The sequence below is a fragment of the Anabrus simplex genome, chromosome 1 (assembly GCF_040414725.1).
Source record: "Anabrus simplex isolate iqAnaSimp1 chromosome 1, ASM4041472v1, whole genome shotgun sequence".
Classification (NCBI taxonomy): domain Eukaryota; kingdom Metazoa; phylum Arthropoda; class Insecta; order Orthoptera; family Tettigoniidae; genus Anabrus; species Anabrus simplex.
Window position 1 is genome coordinate 1,198,969,505 of NC_090265.1, and position 20,102 is coordinate 1,198,989,606.

Below are 20,102 nucleotides of genomic sequence, written 5' to 3' on the forward strand. Positions count from 1 at the left end.
GAGAATTCGGTGATTAACAGTATCATATGCTGCCGAAAGATCTATAAATGCAGCTCCTGTGATTTTCCGGCTTTCAGAACCATATTAACACTTGCGATGTGCAGCTTTTCCCTCTACTGAAACCAGCTTGCTGTGGAATCAGAAGTGGCTCGATTTTGTCAATCAATCTATTGAGGATAAGTCTCTCCAGAATATTAAAAACATGACACAATAAGGAGATTGTTCTATAACGTCTAGGGTCATTTCATTTTTATCTTTGCCTAGGTTTGGAATGGCTATGACCCTAGCCTTCCTCCATATTTTAGGTATCATGGAAGACTGAACGCAGTTGTTCATGAGTTCTCCCAACGAACACTTTGCACTAGGACCAATGTTCTTAATTTTTTCCATTCGAAGGTCATCAAGTCCTGCTGACTTCCCAATCTTACACTTACTGAGAGCTAATTCCAGTTCACTTATTGTGAAATGCTTAGACAACACATTGTTCTCGTCTGGTTGTTTGACTATAGGATTCTTCCCTATTTTCATGGAAAGTTTTGGTTTTCCATTAAGCATAAGTCGGAGTGCTGTTTGATCTGCACTTACATTGGCATGTGTGTTAGTTTGAGTAGCATCGTTGCTCAAGCGTCTTAAAAGTGTCCAAGCTTCTTGACTGCTCCTACCCATATCAACTTCTGACATCAACATCCACGTCTCCTTCTTTGCTTGGGAGATAGATGAAAGAACACTTTGTGCTGCTTGAATGGTTTGCTCACTAAATGGGTCCTCTTCGTGAAGGCTGTAGTAATCGTGCAGCAGAGCAGTTGTTTCACGCGTTGTACCTTGAAGGTAGCGTGTCCTGCAGCCTCTGAGAATTGATGCCCGTGAACAGAATTTCACGATATCAATGAATTTGTCATAATCTTCGGGTATATGAGAGACAGTTTTTATCCTCTCATCCAACATACTGGAAAACCTTTTCCAGTCAGCCTTTCGAAAGTTATATCTCCGTCTGAACCGAACTCCGTGTTGTCTTATGGATGAAGAGGGGTGACATATTAGTGGCCGGTGTTGTATTCTTGGGATTGGTGAGCCCATTTCTTAGAACATTGCTGCACAAAGCAGTTGCTCACAAACAGAAGATCTGGGTTATACCCTCGGTGCCATCTTCCGCTGTTGAAGGAGGAGGGAAGCTTACTGTCGTAAATAATAGAAATCCCCTTAGTTTCAGCCCATGAAATGACGATCTCTCCATTCTCATCTTCTTCAGCATATCCCCAGACGTGACTACGGCTGTTAAAGTCATCGATTACTATTGATTTCGTGTGCTTACCAAAATTTGCAGAACTTTTCATTTGTAGGCTTGTACACAGATGTAATGGTCATGTTGCTAAGTTCCACGGTGATTATTTCGATGTCGTTATCTTCAGTATAATGAGTATTGCTGATCTGGAGTCCTGGTTTTACAAATACAGCACTGCCATATTTCGCATGTGCCCTTTCTGCAACTAAAATCATTCCTGAAATCTTTGGACGTTTCTGATGTTTATCCCTATGCGTTTTCTGAATGTGCAAGACGTCACATTTCTGATCTTGGCATAGTTTTTGTAAGAGTTCTTCTTTGGAGCTGACAAGCCTTCACTATTTATGGATATTATTGTCATGGATGGCTCTGAAAGAGCCGTTTCTTAAAACACATTTTAAGATTGATTAGTTCTACTTCTGGTGTGAGAGAATCAGCCGTCTAGGGAGAGTCCTAGTCCATTGCCTAGAAGACACCTGAATGTATAAAAATATCACATACAAATACACCCTACTGGGAGGTTTCTCTCGTGTCCCCCGTATTTTACATTTATGTTCCACTGAATTAGTTTCGACAGACTGAAGAATCAGACTGAGTTTCGGCAGGTCCAGTCATGGCTGTGACCTACATATATCTCTGTCTTTGCTTTATCTCTGCAAATCCTTCCTTTCTTTTTCTAATGTTGTCTAATAGCTGGTGTCTCCTCCTTTCCCTTCCCCGTTTCTCCTTTACCATCGCTTCCATCGCCACTCGTATGTTAACTAAGTCGGAAATGAAGAAGAATGGATTCCATTACAAAGAAAAGGTACTTCTAACATCAAATCTTTGTTATCGAGTCATTGATGATTGACTCATACCAAGGCATATCCGATCCTCACAATGTCCAGGACAGAGATGACGACGACGATGATTATGATGAAGAAGCTGCCATCAACTAACACTCGTAAGAGTGTCCTGAAGGCTCCTGGTGGACTAATAAAAGACTTGATGAATTATCGATCTTCGCCTGCTCGGTATACTCTCTTGACACGCTCCGAACATAGCGTGAAATTAGATTCTTCTCAGGAGCTCGGTTATTTAACACTAGTCGCTCTCGAAACAAACGGGTGTGAATGCTCCACTGTATTAAACAGAGAACGTTTCGTAATGTTAAGAATGCATTTGTGCAATCGGTTCTCATGAAATGATATCTCTCAGATGGTGCTGTATTGTAATATAACTTTTATAATTGTCTGAAACAGATAGGCCTATGCGGATCTCTGGAATTATTGAGAACTACACGGTACAGACAACTACAAATTTTCGTTTTTATTAATTCCTCTCCTCTCACAACGACGGTGACGACGACACAAACCATTTACACGAACTATTAAGAAGGTCTTACTCTAATTATAAACTCCCATTCATCAATGTGACCAAATCCCTACTTATTATAGAGAAACACTCTAAGTATTTCGCGTACTCTTTCATTCCCCATCGCGTTCTATGGTTGGTGGCTGTAGAATACACACATGGCATACCCTGGCTGTCGTAAGGGGTGACTAAAAGTTGCATCACGGGCTCGCAAATAGGAAGCGTGACTAGGAGACCATGGTTAACCTACCTGAGTCCCACTGCTTCCTCATACTTGCATCAGGCTCCTCACTTTCACCTTTCCTATCCGACCGCCCTTGGTCAACTCTTGCCGTCTTTCAACCTCGACGGTTTGGAAACCTCAAGAGTCTTTCATTTCCACGCCCTTTGAGGCCTTTTCCTTTCTTTTGCCGATAACTTGACTGTTCTAAATATCGGAACTCTTTCGTTTTCCTTCTGATTAGTGTAATAGAGGATGGTTGCCAAGTTGTATTTCTTAAAACAGTAATCACCACCATCACACACATTTCCGTTCCTGTTCTCTTTCCATTCGTCCTTGTTCTCGTTGTCTTTCACCTTTGTCGTTTTCGTTTCCTTTCCTGTTCTGGCTCTCGTCTTCATTCTTGTCCTCGTCCTAGTCCTCGTTCTCCTCCCTGTCTTCGTTCTCGTTTCCATTCTCGTTCTCTTTTCTTTTCTTGTTCTCGTCCTACTTCTCGTTCTCGTCCTAGTTCTCGTTCTCTTTCCTGTTCTCGTTCTCGTCCTAGTTCTCGTTCTCTTTCCTGTTCTCGTTCTCGTCCTAGTTCTCATTCACTTTCCTGTTCTCGTTCTCGTTCTAGTTCTCATTCACTTTCCTGTTTTCGTTCTCGTCTAGTTTTCGTTCTCTTTCCTTTTCTCGTGGTGTTTTCCTAGTTATCCTTCTCTTTTCTTTTCTCGTTCTCTTCGTAGTTTACGTTCACTTTTCTGTTCTCCTTCCCGTCCCAGTCTTCGTTCTCTTTCCTGTCTTCATTCTCGTTTCCATTCTCGTTCTCTTTCCTTTCCTCGTTCTCTTTCCTTTTCTCGTTCTCGTCCTAGTTCTCGTTTTCTTTCCTTTTCTCGTTCTCGTTCTCGTCCTAGTTCTCGTTCTCTTTAATTTTCTCCTGCTCGTCCTAGTTCTCCTTCACTTTCCTTTTCTCCTTCTCATTCTTGTTCTTGTCTTCATTCTGGTTCCAAGCTTGTTCTTGTTTCTTTTCCTCATTCCGTTTCCCTTTGCTCTTCTCTTTCTTCTTTTTCCTGTTCTCGTTCTTGTCTCCATTCTCGTTCTCTTTCCTGTTTTCGTACTCGTCTACATTCTCTTTCCGTTTCCTTTTCTTTTTCTCGTCCTAGTTCTCGTTCACTTTGCTGCTCTTGTTCTTGTCTTCAATATGGTTCCGGGCTCGTTCTTGTTTCTTATTTGCATTCCCTTTCCCGTTGTTCTTTTCTTTCTCGTTCTCTTTCCTGCTTTCGTTCTCGTCTCCTTTCTTATTCTGTTTCCTTTTCTCTCTTTTTGTGATAGATCTCGTTCACTCTCCTGTTCTCGTTCTTGTTCTTGTCTTCAATCTGGTTCCGGGCTCGTTCTTCTTTCTTATTTTCATTCCCTTTCCCGTTGTTCATCGCTTTCTTATTCTCTTCCCCCATTCTTGTTCTTGCACCGTTTCCGATCTCCGTTCTTGTTCTCATTGGAACATAACTGTTACCAGGCTTTACCTGCTGCCTTTGCAACCAGGCTACTGTATCACGATAAAAAAATTACCGGACGTATCACCTGAAGCACGGAAGGAGTACCCAGTCTTAAAACGGTAGCCCGACTCAGAATGAATAGGGTAACGAAGCTGCCACTAGAAAAAAGCTAGAGACGCGATATTGTCGTTATGGTTGTGATGATTTCGTAATTGTTGTTGCTGATGCTGAGAAACATGTGGACTTAATGTATGTGAATCTCCGTTGATTTAGAGTCTGTAATTTGTAATCCACTTGGCTTAGGACTGTGAAAAAAGTGGTAATTGAGTAAATGCTAGGTATCGTCCCATTATTCGCCTGAAAATGATAGGGGAAGCCAACTCAGGTGGTTGAACCTCTACTCACTTACGTTACCTGACACTGGGTGCAGCCTATTTCAGATCTTCAAGCCGGGAAGAAGTGGCAATTGAAGCCAGGCCAGCTGGGTCATGACAGTCTGATCATCTCCTGAGGTGGAAGAGAAGGAGAAATGAGAAGTGCAAGTTCTCATATTGGTATCAAGAACGTAACGCGAGCAAAAATAATTACCAACATAGTTGGAGATATGTACGATCTCGTTATGACAGCACGGGACAAGTTTAAGGGAGCGGATATCGTTATCAGTGGAACATTGTGTAGAAGGGATACTGACTGGAAAGGGATCGGGTATCAAAACGACAGTATGGAGTGGGAATGTCGGAACCTACCAGTGAGATTTGTAGATCCCAATGGATGGATAGGATATAGAGACCTGAGCTCTGATGGCAATAAGATGAACCACATGGGTGCGTACAATTTAAGGGGTTCGTTTTAAATAGTTGTTTTTTTTTTTTTTTTTTTTTTGCTAGTTGTTTTACGTCGCACCGACACAGAAAGGTCTTACGGCGACGATTGGACAGGAAAGGGCTAGGAGTGGGAAGGAAGCGGCCGTGGCCTTAATTAAGGAACAGCCCCAGCATTTGCCTGGTGTGAAAATGGGAAACTACGGAAAACCATTTTCAGGACTGCCGACAGTGGGGTTCGAACCTACTATCTCCCGAATACTAATACTGGCCGCACTTAAGCGACTGTAGCTATCGAGTTCGGTTTAAATAGTTGTACATTCAGGGACACGGGGTAGACCAGGGAGTGGTGATGATTGTATAGCGAGCTGAAGGTCAACTAAGGATGACATAAAGTTGTTGGTAATAAACTCTGGAAATATTGTAAAGAAAGGCATAGAAATTGGTATTTAATAGACCTGTAATTATCAGATATTATAATAGAAGGTGAATTATGCTGAGGAGTGATATTATCGGTGCAGAATTTTTCTCCCTGAGCCGGATTGTTTATCGTAGATACATGTTACAATTGAAAGTATGGAGAGTATCCATACTGATGTTAGAAGACTTTGTAAACGATGGAAAATCTAAGGACGAAAAAGACGAAATTCTAAGTTTATCTAAAGATAATAGACAACTTGGTGCTCTTGGGGTGTACAGACATAGAAGAGTTGATGGTTATACGGAAATATTTCATAACATAATCAGCTATGTGGGGAACGCTAGATAAAGGAACGTGAGTTTTGCGGGCGATTTCTGTTAACAAATTATTATCAGGGAAGGGGTTACTGTAGTCACGTCCTAGTTCGTGAACCATGGGAAATGGCTGAGTGGTATAGTAAGTGGTCCTGAGAGTCGGGATACCAGTTGCTGCGCAATGGGAGTGGGCATCTCTGGCATATTCTGAGTCATGGCCCTTCTTGTATTCAGGCGGGTAAGACTAAACGATCCACTGGTGGTCCCTAAGCCGTTAGTGGAGTGATCCTCACTTGGACTATGTGCAAGTAGGGTACTATCCTGCTTCATGAATTTACCGAGATCAGAACATTTACGCAAGCCTCAGACCTAGAGGAGTAATGGAGTCCCACTCCTATTCGACAGGCAAGGGACCCCGGGAAACAACTTGGCGAACGAAATGGAATTCGATGGGGAGCTATGAATATTAATGGGTCTTATGGAAGAAAGAAAGTAGAACTGGCTGACTCAGCAAGGAGAATTCGTCTGGATGTACTAGGAGTAAGTGATATTCGGATAACGGGAGATAACGAGGAAGAGGTGGGAGTTTATAAAGTGTACATAACGGGTGTTAAAAAGGGAAGGGCATGAAGTGGGGTAGGGCTGTTTATCAGGAATATCATTGCACGTAACAGAGTTTCTGTTAGGCACGTAAATGAGCGAATGATGTGGGTAGATTTGTCAGTGGGAGGAATTACGACGAGAATTTTCTTAGTATATTCACCCTGTAAGGGTGCAAATGAAGATGAAGTTGACAAGTTTGATGAAGCATTGAGTGATATCGTAGTTAGGGTGAACAAGAAGGATAGGATAGTACTAATGGGCGGTTTCAATGCGAGAGTTGGAAATAGAACTGAAGGATACGAAAGGGTGATTGGTAAAAGTGAGGAATACATGGAAGCTGGACTTCTGTGCTAGTATGGGTTTAGCAGTTACAAATACATTCTTCAAGCATAAGGCTATTCACCGTTACACATGGGAGGCTAGAGGTATCATCCATAATAGACTACATCCCAACCAACGACTTCGAACTCAGGAAGTTTGTTAGGAATGTACGAGTTTTCCGGCGATTTTTCGATGATACAGACCACTACCTGATATGTAGTTAACTAAGTATCTCTATTCCTAGGATAGAGAAAGTGAAATCTGTCTGAAAACGAACAAGGGGTGAAAATCTCCAGGACGAGGATATTGGGCAGAAGTACATAGATGTGATTAGTGAGAAGTTTCGAAAGTGGACAGTAAGCAGTAGAAATAGAATGGGTGGCATACATTGATGCTGTAGTGGAAACAGAAGAGAATGCCTAGGAATGACTCTGTGAAAAGATGGGAATAATCGAACATCTTGGTGGAATGATGAAGTGAGAGCAGCTTGTAAACGTAAAAAGAAGGCTTATCAGAAATTGCTCCAAACAAGGGCCGATGTAGACATAGGTGAAAGAAACAGAGCGAAAAAATAGTTGTTGAATCCAAAAATAAGTCGTGGGAAGATTTTGGTAATAACCTGGAAACCCTGGGTCAGGCAGCAGGGAAAACTCTCTGGGCAGGAATAAAGAAACTTACAAAGGGAGAGAAAAATGAAACGAACGGTGTTTTAAGTAATTCGGGTCAACTCATAATAGATCCCAGGGAGTCACTGGACAGGCGCAAGGAATATGTTGAATATCTTCTCAACGTAAAATTAAATCTTCCTGATGGTGTCGCGAACAACCAAGCTCATGGGAAGGAGGAAAATGATGTTGGTAAAATTACGCTTGAGAAATTGGAAAGGATGGTAAATAAATTCCATTGTCATAAAGCGGCAGAAATAGATGAAATTAGACCTGAAATGGTGAAGTATAGTGTGAAGGCAGGGATAAAATGGCTTCATAGGATAGTAAGATCAGCATGGAGTGTTGGTAAGGTATCTTCAGCTTGGACAAAAGCAGTAATTGCACCTATCTATACGCAAGGGAACAGGAAGGATTGCAACAACAATCGAGGTATCACATTGATTAGTTTACCAGGCAAAGTATTCACTGGCATCTTGGAAAGGAAGTGGTTGAGAGGAAGTTGGAGGAAAATCAGTGTGGTTTCAGATCACAGAGGGGCTTCCAGGATCAGATTTTCAGTATGCGCTAGGTAACTGAAAAATGTTACGAGAGGAATAGACAGTTGTGTTTATGTTTCTTAGATCGAGGGAAAGCCTATGACAGGGTGCCGAGGGAAGAGGTGTTCGCCATTTCGGAGGATTATGAAATTGAATGTAGATTATTCAAATCAATAAAAGGCATTTGTGTTGACAATTGAGTTGCAGTGACAATTGATGGAAGAATGAGTTCTTGGTTCAGGGTACTTACAGGGGTTAGACAAAGCTGTAATCTTTCACCTTTGCTGTTCGTAGTTGGATCATCTGCTGAAAGGTATTATGTGGCAGGGAGGGATTCAGTTAGGTGGAAATATAGTAAGCGGTCTGTCCTATGCTGACGACATATTCTAAATGGCAGATTGTGCCGAAAGCCTGCAGTCTAATATCTTGGAACTTGAAAACAGATGCAGTGAGTATGGTACGAATATTTTCATTTAGAAGACTAGTAGATAAGAAATTCAACAGAATTGAATGTCAGATTCGTGGTACAAAGGTGGAACAGGTAGATAATTTTAAGTATTTAGGTTGTGTGTTCTCCCAGGATAGTAATATAGTAAGTAAGATTGAATCAATGTGTAGTAAAGCTAAAGCAGTGAGCTTGCAGTTGCGATCAACAGTGTTCTGTAAGAAGGAAGTCAGCTCCCCGATGAAACTATCTTTACATCGGTCTGTTTTAAGCCCTACTTTGCTTTACGTGAGCGAAAGCTTGGTGGACACAGGATATCTTATTCATACGTTAGAAGTAACAGACATGAAAATAGTGAGAATGATTGCTGGTACAAACAGGCGGGAACAATGGCTGGATGGTGCCCGGAATGAGGAGATAAAGGCTAAGATAAGAATGAACTTAATGGATGAAGGAGTACGCATAAACCGGCTTTGGTGGTGGAATTATGTGAGGCGAATGGAGGAGGGTAGATTACCTAGGAGAATAATGGACTCTCTTATGGAGGGTAGGAGAAATAGAGGGAGACCAAGGCGGTGATTTTTAGACTCATTTAGTAAATACTCAGAGGCTTGCAGACTGAACGCTGTAAGGCATAACAGTCTATAATGATAATGTATGTATGTGAGGGAAGGTAAAGTGAATAACATGACCAACAAATGGTAAAGGCACTGAAAGTCTGGGAAAGACAGCCGAATCAAAAAGTGATGACACCAACTAGAGCGAAAAATATTCTAGACGTGCTGTTGATACCTAATAATAATAATGTCATTTGCTTTACGTCCCACTAACTACTTTTTAAGGTCTTCGGAGACGCCGAGGTGCCGGAATTTAGTCCCGCAGGAGTTCTTTTACGTGTCAGTAAATATACCGACACGGGGCTGTCGTATTTGAGCACCTTCAAATACCACCGGACTGAGCCAGGATCGAACCTGCCAAGTTGGGGTTAGAAGGCCAGGGCCTTAACCGTCTGAGCCACTCAGCCCGGCCTGATGATACCTGATGAACTCTGTAGAGAAACTTAAGGGAGTAACTGTGCAAGTGATCACGAAGCTGTGTTAATCGTAGTTAAAAGTAAATATGATAAAATTGTTGTGAAAGTAGGATTATTACGCAGTGCATATAATTGATAAGAGAAGCATGAGGGAGTTATCAAAAGTAATTATGGCAGATGAAAAAAATTATAAATTATAAATGAAAATATAAACAGGCCATGGGAAGTGTTTAAAGCAGTTGCTGAAGAGTACTAAAAGAGGTACTGTGCCACACCTAGTGGTCTTAATATTTTATTCTCAAATGGTCTTTCTATTCCCTGATATCGATATCATATGTCCGTTATTTGAATATGATAACTGTTATCTGACTTGTTATCTACTTCCTCCCGGTTATGACAGACGGCGATTAATGCCATTATGAATTTCCAAAGCATTTCTTTCTCTTCCAACTTTGCTTTGTATGATCTCTGTGTGAAAAATAATGGAAGCCTTGGTTATAAAGATTGCGAAGCTATGAAATGTGTTTCGTATCATTTAAAGTACTTTAAAATATTTATACTTTTCCATACGTAGCTCTATGTTTTGAGTCAACGTACGGGATATGTGCGGACTCTTATTCCATGTGTTTATTTTTTACTACTTCTCTTGGCTTGCCACAGCTACACTAGGCTAGTGTTCCTTGTGTTCCCACTTATGTTCTTTGTTCTTCATTTGTTTTGTGGCGGATTAATTTTTCGTTTCCCTTTACTTTATAATTTACTATATATATATTCCTACATAGGGACCAAACAAGGTAACACTGACCCGTTTTGTTAGAGGTGTGTGTGATTTTGTTTGATTAAGAATATTTTTCATTAGAGACCTGTTTCTTTCTTTCCTACTGCGACGTCTTCCTTGAGCTCATGTTGAGATGTGTATTTAAACGCCAGTTCCGTACAATTTATATTCGCTACCAGGGGCGATATGAATATGTTCATAGGGTATTTGTGGTTTGATTATTGTAATAAGTAGGTGAGCCTTGCCTTGTTTTGCGGCCACCCTGATTATTTGATCTCAACACTCAGATCGAGCTCATGAGCCTTTGACGCATTTTTCTCATGCTTCTGCGGTTTTTAACGCGGTATGTCTTGATTCTGCATTTTATGTTGCCTTGTATATCTGGTCTCTACGTGCGCATGTGTCGATGCATTGTATGAATGTCGGTCCTGTGTCATTTGTTTGGTACCTTATGGATGTCACCTTCAGTTTTACTGTTATGGTTGTTTATTTGATTACTTTGTCTCAGCTCCTGGCTAGTTTAGCCGTTTTATTTTCCGGGCTCTTATTCCATGTCTTACATATCATCTTTGACTATGTTTATTTTACTTTGTAGCTATGACAACGCCCACTTTTTCTTCCTCCCTATAACCTATTTGTGTTCTGTGATTATTCTTTTAGGCTGAAGTGCTCCGATGTCATTTAAAATTCTGTGAGAGGCTACTCCTTGAAGATTTTTGATGTCTTGGGGAATGAAGTTTGGCCTCGTTTTGTTCTGAAGCGGTTGCAATTACTTTTCGTGTTTAAATATCGATATATATATATATTATTAATCATATATTCTTTGACTGAGGTTGCACTTTCATGAAATAAATATTTTGAGACAAATTCAGAGTACCAACGGTTGTTATTGTCTGAATCTGTTGATATTATCCTTCCCTATGTACCTATAAAATAAGTGAAGAAGTTGATGAGATTATTTCTGAGGAAGTAAAAGACTCCTATACATTTTAAAAGAAAATAGCCTCCAAGAAAATGTATCTAACATTTTTCTTATCCTTTGTTTGTTACGTGCCCATCTTGTATCTGCTTCAGCTAATTTTATGATACACCCTAATCTGTTTTAACTTATTTCTGCCTTGGGTTCTTGCCTTTTATGCTTTATTCATTTGTATAAGAGGCCCGGGTTCAGTTCCTGGTTGTCTTTCGCCAGTTTCGACCAGTGCACAATTAATGACCTCTTTAGCAAGGGTAGTGGGTGGAGTATATAGGCTACCTTTCAAAGTGGTAGGGAATGGTAAAGATCCACTCTATTATAACAGAGTAATGAAGAGTTTTAAAACGTGCAAGCTGGGAAGAAACAGAAATTGTCGTGGAAGTAAAGAGATATTGAAGAAACTTTCTAGGAAATTGAATTTAGCAAAGACTTCAGGTAAGAATTATGATGTCAGGCATCATCGGGAATCGTACGAATTTTAATGAAACATGAACGGCTATATATAGGTATTTTATGGCAGAAATAGGTTCCAAGATGAACATTCCAGGAATCATAAATTAAGAAGGGGAGTGTGTTTGTGAGGATTTCCAACAGGCGGAAGTACAGTATTTGGTCAGCAGTACGTTAAGATATTTGAACATAAGAAGAATATTCAGTAGAGGAGAAGACTAACACTAGTGAAGTACTGAAATCTGCCTATTATAAGAAAGCTATCTGAAAAATATTATAAAATTTGAAAGCAACGAAAGCAGTTGTAATTGATAAGATTTCTGGGGATATACTAAAGGCGAAAGGTTCCGGTTTAGTAACATATCTGAGGTATTCATTTGATTACAAGGGGCTATACCAAGTGAATGGAGGTTTTCATTCATGTGACCATAGTACGGTACAATGGAATTTGCAACCATGATAATATAACAGAGTACGGACAAGAATCGAGAGTTATGAAAGAAATGTAAATATCGTTAAATGAGTGAAGCAAGTTTGCAGTTTGTACTCAACTTTTCAATATTTGTTTAGAATAAGTCGTAAAGAAAATCATGGAGAAATTTGGAAAAGTAGGCAACGTTCAAAGAGAAAATCAGAGCTGCCTGCGATATTACTGTTTTGTATGAGTTTGCAGTTGATATGTAGAAATTGCTGAATTGTGTGGGAAGCGTCAAGGAGAAAGAGCTCGAAATTTATATTTTCTACTCGAATCACAACTATCCCAGATATACTTTTATATAACTTAGGTAATAAATAATGCACATGGCAATGAATAATGAACTGACACAAAACAATTTACAATATTATATTCATTGAGGGTATAGTGACGTTTTTGTATGAGTGAAAACGGTTGGTTGCGGGAATATTTCCTAAAAACTCTGAAAATTCTGAAGATATGGAAAACTTTTCCGTTCAATAAGCTGATAATACATAAATCTTGGTCCGGAAGATTAGGAGTTTCTGCCGATTATTTAGGTACTTCAAGAGCACAGGAGTTAGCCATCATTAAATGCTCCATTCATGATATTGACGGACACGCGGAACAGCATCGCAAGTGTTAAGTTGCCTGCTGGTGGTGATTATTATTGTTTTAAGAGCAAGTACAACTACGCAACCATGCTCTAAATAACACTAATCGGAGAGGAAATATGTAATAGTCCGACACTCCGAAAAATAAAGGTATCGGCCAAAAAAAGACAAGAGCCACGAAGGGCGTGAAAATTCCATAGGGCTGGAGTTCTCTAATACCATCGGAGTAGGAAAAAACAAGAGTTGACCAAGGGAAGTCGAATAGGATAGACGAAAGTGAGAAGCCTGACACAAGTAAGTAGAAGCAATGCCAGGAATCAGCTGAGGGCCCCGCGGGCACCAACCCACGCTCCCAAGTTGAGAGCTCCTGGGACCCCTTTTAGGCGCATCTTACGACAGGCAGGGGATACCGTGTGTGTTATTCTACCGCCCCCACCCATAGATGAAGTAAGTTGTCTGTACCTGGCTGCAGATACAGAAGGTTGAATCGACGGTGAGGTTCTACTTCTGCTGAATTGCTCTGCATTTCCTAACTTCAGGTCTTGGCTAGTTTATGGACTTCCAAATGAACCAGTTTTCAATATGACCAGGTGGTTGGAGCCTTCTGGGTTTCGTAAAGTTCATGAGAGGTATCTTTTCCATCCATTTAGCAATTTCAGCTTTTTCAGTTTTCTCTCCAGGCATTCTGAGGTACTCAAGAAATTTTCAGTGATTTTATCTCTTTTTTTTTTCTGGGTAGGCATTTACCCAAAGGGTGGATAAGAAAGCTGCAAGGTTGACCTACGCCTTTCATATTTGGGTTCAACTTCGCTTCTGATGTCACTGAAGTAATCCCTGCAAGATTATTAATTTTCTGTATGGGGGGCTGCTTTCGGACAATCCGTAGGTTTCTAGTGCTCTCATTTAGGGCAGTATTAACATGTTTGGCGTGGGAAGACTTGTGTCAAACAGAGCAGATGTACTCACCAGTGGAGTAACACACGGCTAAGGCTGTAGTACTGACAGTTTGTGGGCGTGTATTCCAGATGGATCCAGCCAGTTTCCGAAAAAGGGTACTCGTGGAACAGACATTCTTCATCACTTTCGGGCAATGCTCCTTGAAAGTAAGTGTACGGCCCAGGGTGATACTATGATATCTCGGGGTGGAAGCAATGGTCCAGCGAAACTCCTTTTCTATTAGACAGCTTGTGTAGAAAATAAAATGCGCAGATTTTGGTCTTCCTGAACTGCACTGGATTGGTACGAGTTGATTGTTCTTGTAATACTTGTCGAGTTCTTCCAATCTGTTTGTCAAATTACTTTTCTGTTACTTCAGCGTGATCTGACTGAACACAGCAAGATGATCCACACACATATATAACTGCAGGTCTTGAGGCTCAGATCGATCTTTGGCACACACATTAAACAGCATGGGAATCAGTACACTTGCTTGGGGCCGACCGTTCTTCTGAGTCTGCCAGTGGCTACGTTGGCCCTGAAGTCGACGAATTAACGACAATAGACCATGAGAGAAGCTATCAATTTCATTAGGTTATAATACTCTATTTGTTTAAATTCGATTTTACACTTCACTCAATACATAGAATATCGTTTTGAGATTAGGAAAACCAGAGGGAAATCATTTATGGACCTTACAATTGCCTATGACTGTATAAAAATGAATAAGCATGTAAATTAGCCGCTTATTGGTCACACAACATTTAATTAATTTTGTATTTATGTAGAGCTTAAATCACGTCGTTACCTGCCATCATCAGAAATGATTAATGATTATAGTACCAGATTTGTTATTGTCCTGTATAAGTATAATGTATGTTTCTGACACGATTAAATAAGTAAATAAAGCTCAAAACAAAAGTAGTGGGATGTAGTCGAATAGTTGTTCCAGTAATGCGAGAAATATTAGAATGGTAACTGAAGTTTTAAAAGGATTAATATGAACATCGGCACATGTGTGGTAGAATTGCGAATGATGATAGAAGTAAAGAGGACATTAAAAGCAGACCATCGCAGAAAAGGTAAACCTTTCTTAAGGAAAGGAAGTTGCTAATTTCAAATATAGATATGGATGTTAGAAAGTTGGTGTTGTAATCTTTTGCGTGCGATGCGGTATTGTATAGAACTGAATCATGGACGATAAATAGAGCAGATTCCACCTGTGTAGAGTAACGGTTAATGCCATTAGCAGCCGTCCTTCGGGGTGAGAACACTCACTCACTCACTCACTCACTCACTTACTTACTTACTAGAGCAGAAAGAAAGAGAAAAGAATTGCAGAATAATATTAGAAGTGAGATGAGTAGATAGTATCACAATTGAAGAGAGGCTGAGTCAAGTTTGAAGAAATTTGATTGTGGGGAGAAGGATATTGATAAGACACCTCCTGCAATACTTGGAACTTATTCAGTTGGTTTCGACGGAAAAACAGGGGTGGTCAGGACATTAACATGACAAACCGATTAGAATACATGTAGGATGCAGTTGTTAATAATAATAATGTTATTTGCTTTACGTCCCACTAACTACTTTTTAAGGCCTTCGGAGACGCCGAGGTTATGGAATTTAGTCACGCAGGAGTTCTTTTACGTGCCAGTAAATCTACCGACACGGGGCTGTCGTATTTGAGCACCTTCAAATACCACCGGACTGAGCCAGGATCGAACCTGCCAAGTTGGGGTTAGAAGGCCATCGCCTTTACCGTCTGAGCCGTTTGCATCAAATTTGCATATTCAGTATACTGCTACTACGAATTTAACGTTCTTTTAACTACTGTCCGTCTTAAAATATGCCAAAGTAACTAAATTTTAAACTGTACGCGTATAATGACTGGCACTTTAATGTGCCAGTGACTTAAATAAAATGAATTCGTCACAACTTTAACTGCTGTAAATATAGTGTATCGCCTCCCTGGTGTAGTGGTTAGTGTGATTAGCTGCCATCCTTGGAGGCCCGGGTTCGTTTCCCGGCTCTGCCACGAAATTTGAAAAGTGGTACGAGGGCTGGAACGGGGTCCACTCACCCTCGGGAGGTCAACTGAGTAGAGATTCCCACCTCAGGCATCCTGGAAGTAGTTTTCCGTGGTTTCAACTTCTCTTCCAGGCAAATACCGGGATAGTACCTACTTAAGGCCATGGCCTCCTCCTTGCCTATCCGTTCCAATCTTCCCATCCCCCACCAAGACCCCTGTTCAGCACGGCAGGTGAGGCCGCCTGGGCGAGGTACTGGTCATTCTCCCCAGTTGTATTCTCCGACCCAATGTCTCACGCTCCAGGACACTGCCCTTGTGGCGGTAGAGGTGGGTTCCTTCGCTGAGCCGAGCAAAAAACCAACTCTGGAGGATAAACAGATTATGAAGAAAAGAAGAAGAAATGTAGTGTAGTTAGACTGTGATTGCATAAACGTAGAACGCTGGTTTCAAGAACCTGCCAACTTATCTCAATACTAAGTAGTCCACAATACTAAGTAGTCCACTAAACTGCACTTAAATTCCGGGAAGTTAATTTTTGATGATAACATCCCCAAGCGAGCAGAGTCGTTCATGATTAACGAAAAGTGTTGCGAGAAATTTAAATTTAATTCTAGACCCACTAATTGAATTTAGTCGTTCCTCCAACACCTGAGCTGCGTGGAAGTTCGTGGTGCTGGCAAAACCTTACACGAACAGGTCATGGGCAAAGTACGTGAGGTTTACTCACTTCGCAAATACATGTATGGGCAGCAGCAGAACAGCCAGTAGGTTATGTAATTCGAATGTGCCAAATTACCAGTTTGTGTATGACTGGAATTAACTAATTAGGACTATTTCCATCATTTTCACCATCATCATCCCACATCTAAAAATGTAGGTTACCCATGGGTGTCAAATAGAAAGATCTGCATCAGGCGAATCGAACATGTACTGGAACATTTCTATGGAGATAATTAAGTAATTAGTAAACCTGCCCGGCCCCACGGTGTAGGGCGCAACGCGTCCGCCTATCACTCGGTGGCCCCGGGTTCGATTCCCGGCTGGGTCAGGGATTTTTAATTGTAAATGATTAATGTCCCTGGCCTGAGGACTGGGTGTTTGTGTCGTCCTTAGCGTTCCTTTCCTCACATTCAGCACTCTACACTTCCGAAATTCCAATGAAAAGCAGGTTCATATCATATGGTGCAAGTAGGAGCAAAAGATCTCTAAAGGTCGACGCCCCGAACAAATAGCACTAACTATAAAACCTATTTATATCACCATTTGATAATTAATTTAACGAGCGTAGAGGCCGCGATAGTTACCGCGTTTTGACTAAGGAGCCAATCTGTGCATTCGCGAGACACGTGGGTTCAAATCCCACCGCCGGGTGCCCAGAGAATTATTTTCCGTGGTTTCCCATTTTTACTTCCAGGCAAATGCAGAGACAGTTCTTAGTCATAGGCACAGCCAATTCCTTTCATCTCCTTACCCAATTCCACTCACCATCATTCATTTCATATTCATTAGCTCCTCAATTGAGACTGGAAGGGCGTCCGGCCGTACAAATATGTCATATAATGTCATTTCACCTCATCCCCGATCCCTTATCAAGAAACAGGATTCAGGGGTATACGTACATACATACATTTAATATTAAATTTGTTCACGTGTATCAATAATTGCACATTATCAATAATAATAATAATAATAATAATAATAATAATAATAATAATAATAATAATAATAATAATAATAATAATAATAATAATAATAATATGTGGTCTCTGGAGAGGGCTGGTTCGAGTCATTCGCACTGATGCCCCTTAGGTGACCTGCTTATCTGTTAGGATGGTTCCTTACCTACCATGAATTCCAAAGTTAAAGACGGCTCAAACACTCAGCCTATGACCCAGAGGAATCACTAACGAAGGGTAAACACGACCTGGGCCGGAATCGAACGCGGGGCCCTTCAGGAAGCGTAAAACATGGATAGGCTGGTCACGTTGCTTGAATTCCTGAAAAGCTCTTTCGAAAGCAAGTAACGTATTCTCTGTTGAAAGATGGACGACGTAATTAGAAAGGAAAGCAAAAACGATACAAGAATGTTCTAAAGACTCGTATGAAGAAGTGTCGAAATTCGGCAAGTGGGAGGATTCCTGGGATGATTGGTGAGGGACCACAACATTTTTAACTACAGTGACGATAGAGGAGTCCGTAGGAAAGAAGGGGAAATCATACAACAAACAACAAAAGTGCTGTCGTAGATCTGATGTGGGAGCATAGCGACAGAGCTTGTGGTCCTAGTATCGGTCTCTTCGTCTATGTAAGAACCTATAAGTGGCAACATTCATGAACTTGAAAATCCATTTTATACCCGACAGCGAATAAAACCTCGTGATAATAGTTGGGCTGAGGAGCTCAGAAGATAACATGGTAGCCTTGTAAGCTCAATTTACAGGATTCGAACCTGGCTTAGTATGGTCATGAAATATGCCATCCTTGTGTTGGTAGATTTACTGGCACGTAAAAGATCTCCTAGGATTTCTAAATAAACCACTAATTACGTTTTAGTTATTAATAATCGTAATATTAAACTGTGCATTGTCTCCATTTAAGGTATGTAAAGAAGAAAGCCATCATTTTCAGGGTCGACTTGGTTATTGGAACTTAAAAAGATTTTCAGTCTCTCAGAAACACTAGTTGAAACATATATAACACTGTAAAATTCCTGTATAAAATATACAATATTAAACAAAGAATGTCATGTTTCATTCTTCAAGTATATCCTCAGAATCTACCTAATAATTTTAATTTTTTCTTTAGAATTTGTTTTACGTCCCACTGACACAGATAGGTCTTATGGCGGCGATAGTATAGGAAAGGGCTAGGAGCGGAAAGGAAGAGTCCATGGCCTTGGTTAAGGTACAGTCCTAGCATTTACCTGGTGTGAAAATAGGAAACCACGGAAAACCATCTTCAGGGCTTCCGACGGTGGGGTTATAACCTACTATATTCTGAATGCAAGCTCACAGCTGCGCGCCCCTAAGCGCATGGCTAACTTTGATCATGCGCATATACTGTAGTACAATATTGTTTACATGGCGTAGACTAGTTGATGATAATGAATTGGTGATGTATGTACAAATACGAACAAATAATTAATGTAGTATACCTACACTGTCATTTTAAGAACATTTTTGGATATTTTTCTTTACTTATTTTTGCTATCGTCCATTACGTTCAGCACCTGCGATTCACTAGTGTTTTCGACAGATTGGAAAGCATGCCTCGTCTTCTAAAGTTGTTAACCCGGTTGTTCTCTAAGAGTCATGTGCCAGTCTCTTAAGGTCCACGTGGGATTGGCAGCCCAGTCCCTCCATTAGTTGCCCGATGCAGTTCAGTCTACAGTCTGTATCACCATGTTTGAGAGTCAAAGAAAGCAATAGCAAGCACGTGTATTCTGAAATACTACCTTTTCCAAAACATTTATATTTCGTTCATTAGACTGTTTCGCCTGAGAAAACCATTTTACTGTCCCTTGCCGGAAAAAGATTTCAACCACTCGATAAGCCCCTAATAAATACATCTTTACTAGATTTTATAGTTTCATTTTTCCAAATTTTTATAGTAGTGTGCCCAGCATTTACCCACGTTTCATCAAGGAAATGAATGGATTTGCCCTCTTCACGAAATTTCTTAATCTGGCGTAAATACTTTCTTCTCCAAAACACTTTCTTTTCAACAAGTGCCCACCAGCGATTTCGAGACACTTTGAGAAGTCTTGCTGGTGAACAGTCGAGATTTGTTTCTGGAAACGCAGAGCAAAGTTCTCTGCCTTAACCTAAAGAATTTCACCTCGTTTTCTTGACACGCCGTAAGCCCAAAAGCCTACATCATGTCTATAAGTATGCGCCGTGGAACCATCAATGGCAACACTTACGTGAAGTTCATAATTTTCAAAATTCTGTGAAGAGTTGCGTGAGAAAATGTAGGCAAAGTTGAAAATGTATGCAAAGTATTGTCACTATTAACTCAAGCTAATATTTTATTAAAAGTTGGTATTTAAACTCTTATAAAGAAGTCGTGAATTTTTTACGGGTAATGCCATTCGTAAAACTGTCGTATTTTTCACATGGCTGTGTCGTTTTACGTGTTTTCTTAGGAGTAAGTAGTTTCCTGTCAACCTTCAATTATTCTCTAGCAAGATAAATGCTCGCCTTAGAAATAGCTGTTACATCGGCCACTGCATGTGTTACTTCATCCAGACTACTTCCAGGATTTTATTCACGAAATTGGAAAAACACATTAATTAAACACACATCTTCTCGCCACCTCATTAGTGGTTTTCCGTTTTATGGTTAATCACAAACTGGCCTGGTTCACAAATT

At 40.5% G+C, this 20,102-nt stretch overlaps 1 pseudogene; it reads right to left on the reverse strand.

The window, feature by feature from the left end:
• Positions 1-3,252: 3,252 nt before the first annotated feature.
• Positions 3,253-4,288, reverse strand: LOC137497048 (uncharacterized; annotated as a pseudogene).
• Positions 4,289-20,102: the final 15,814 nt, after the last annotated feature.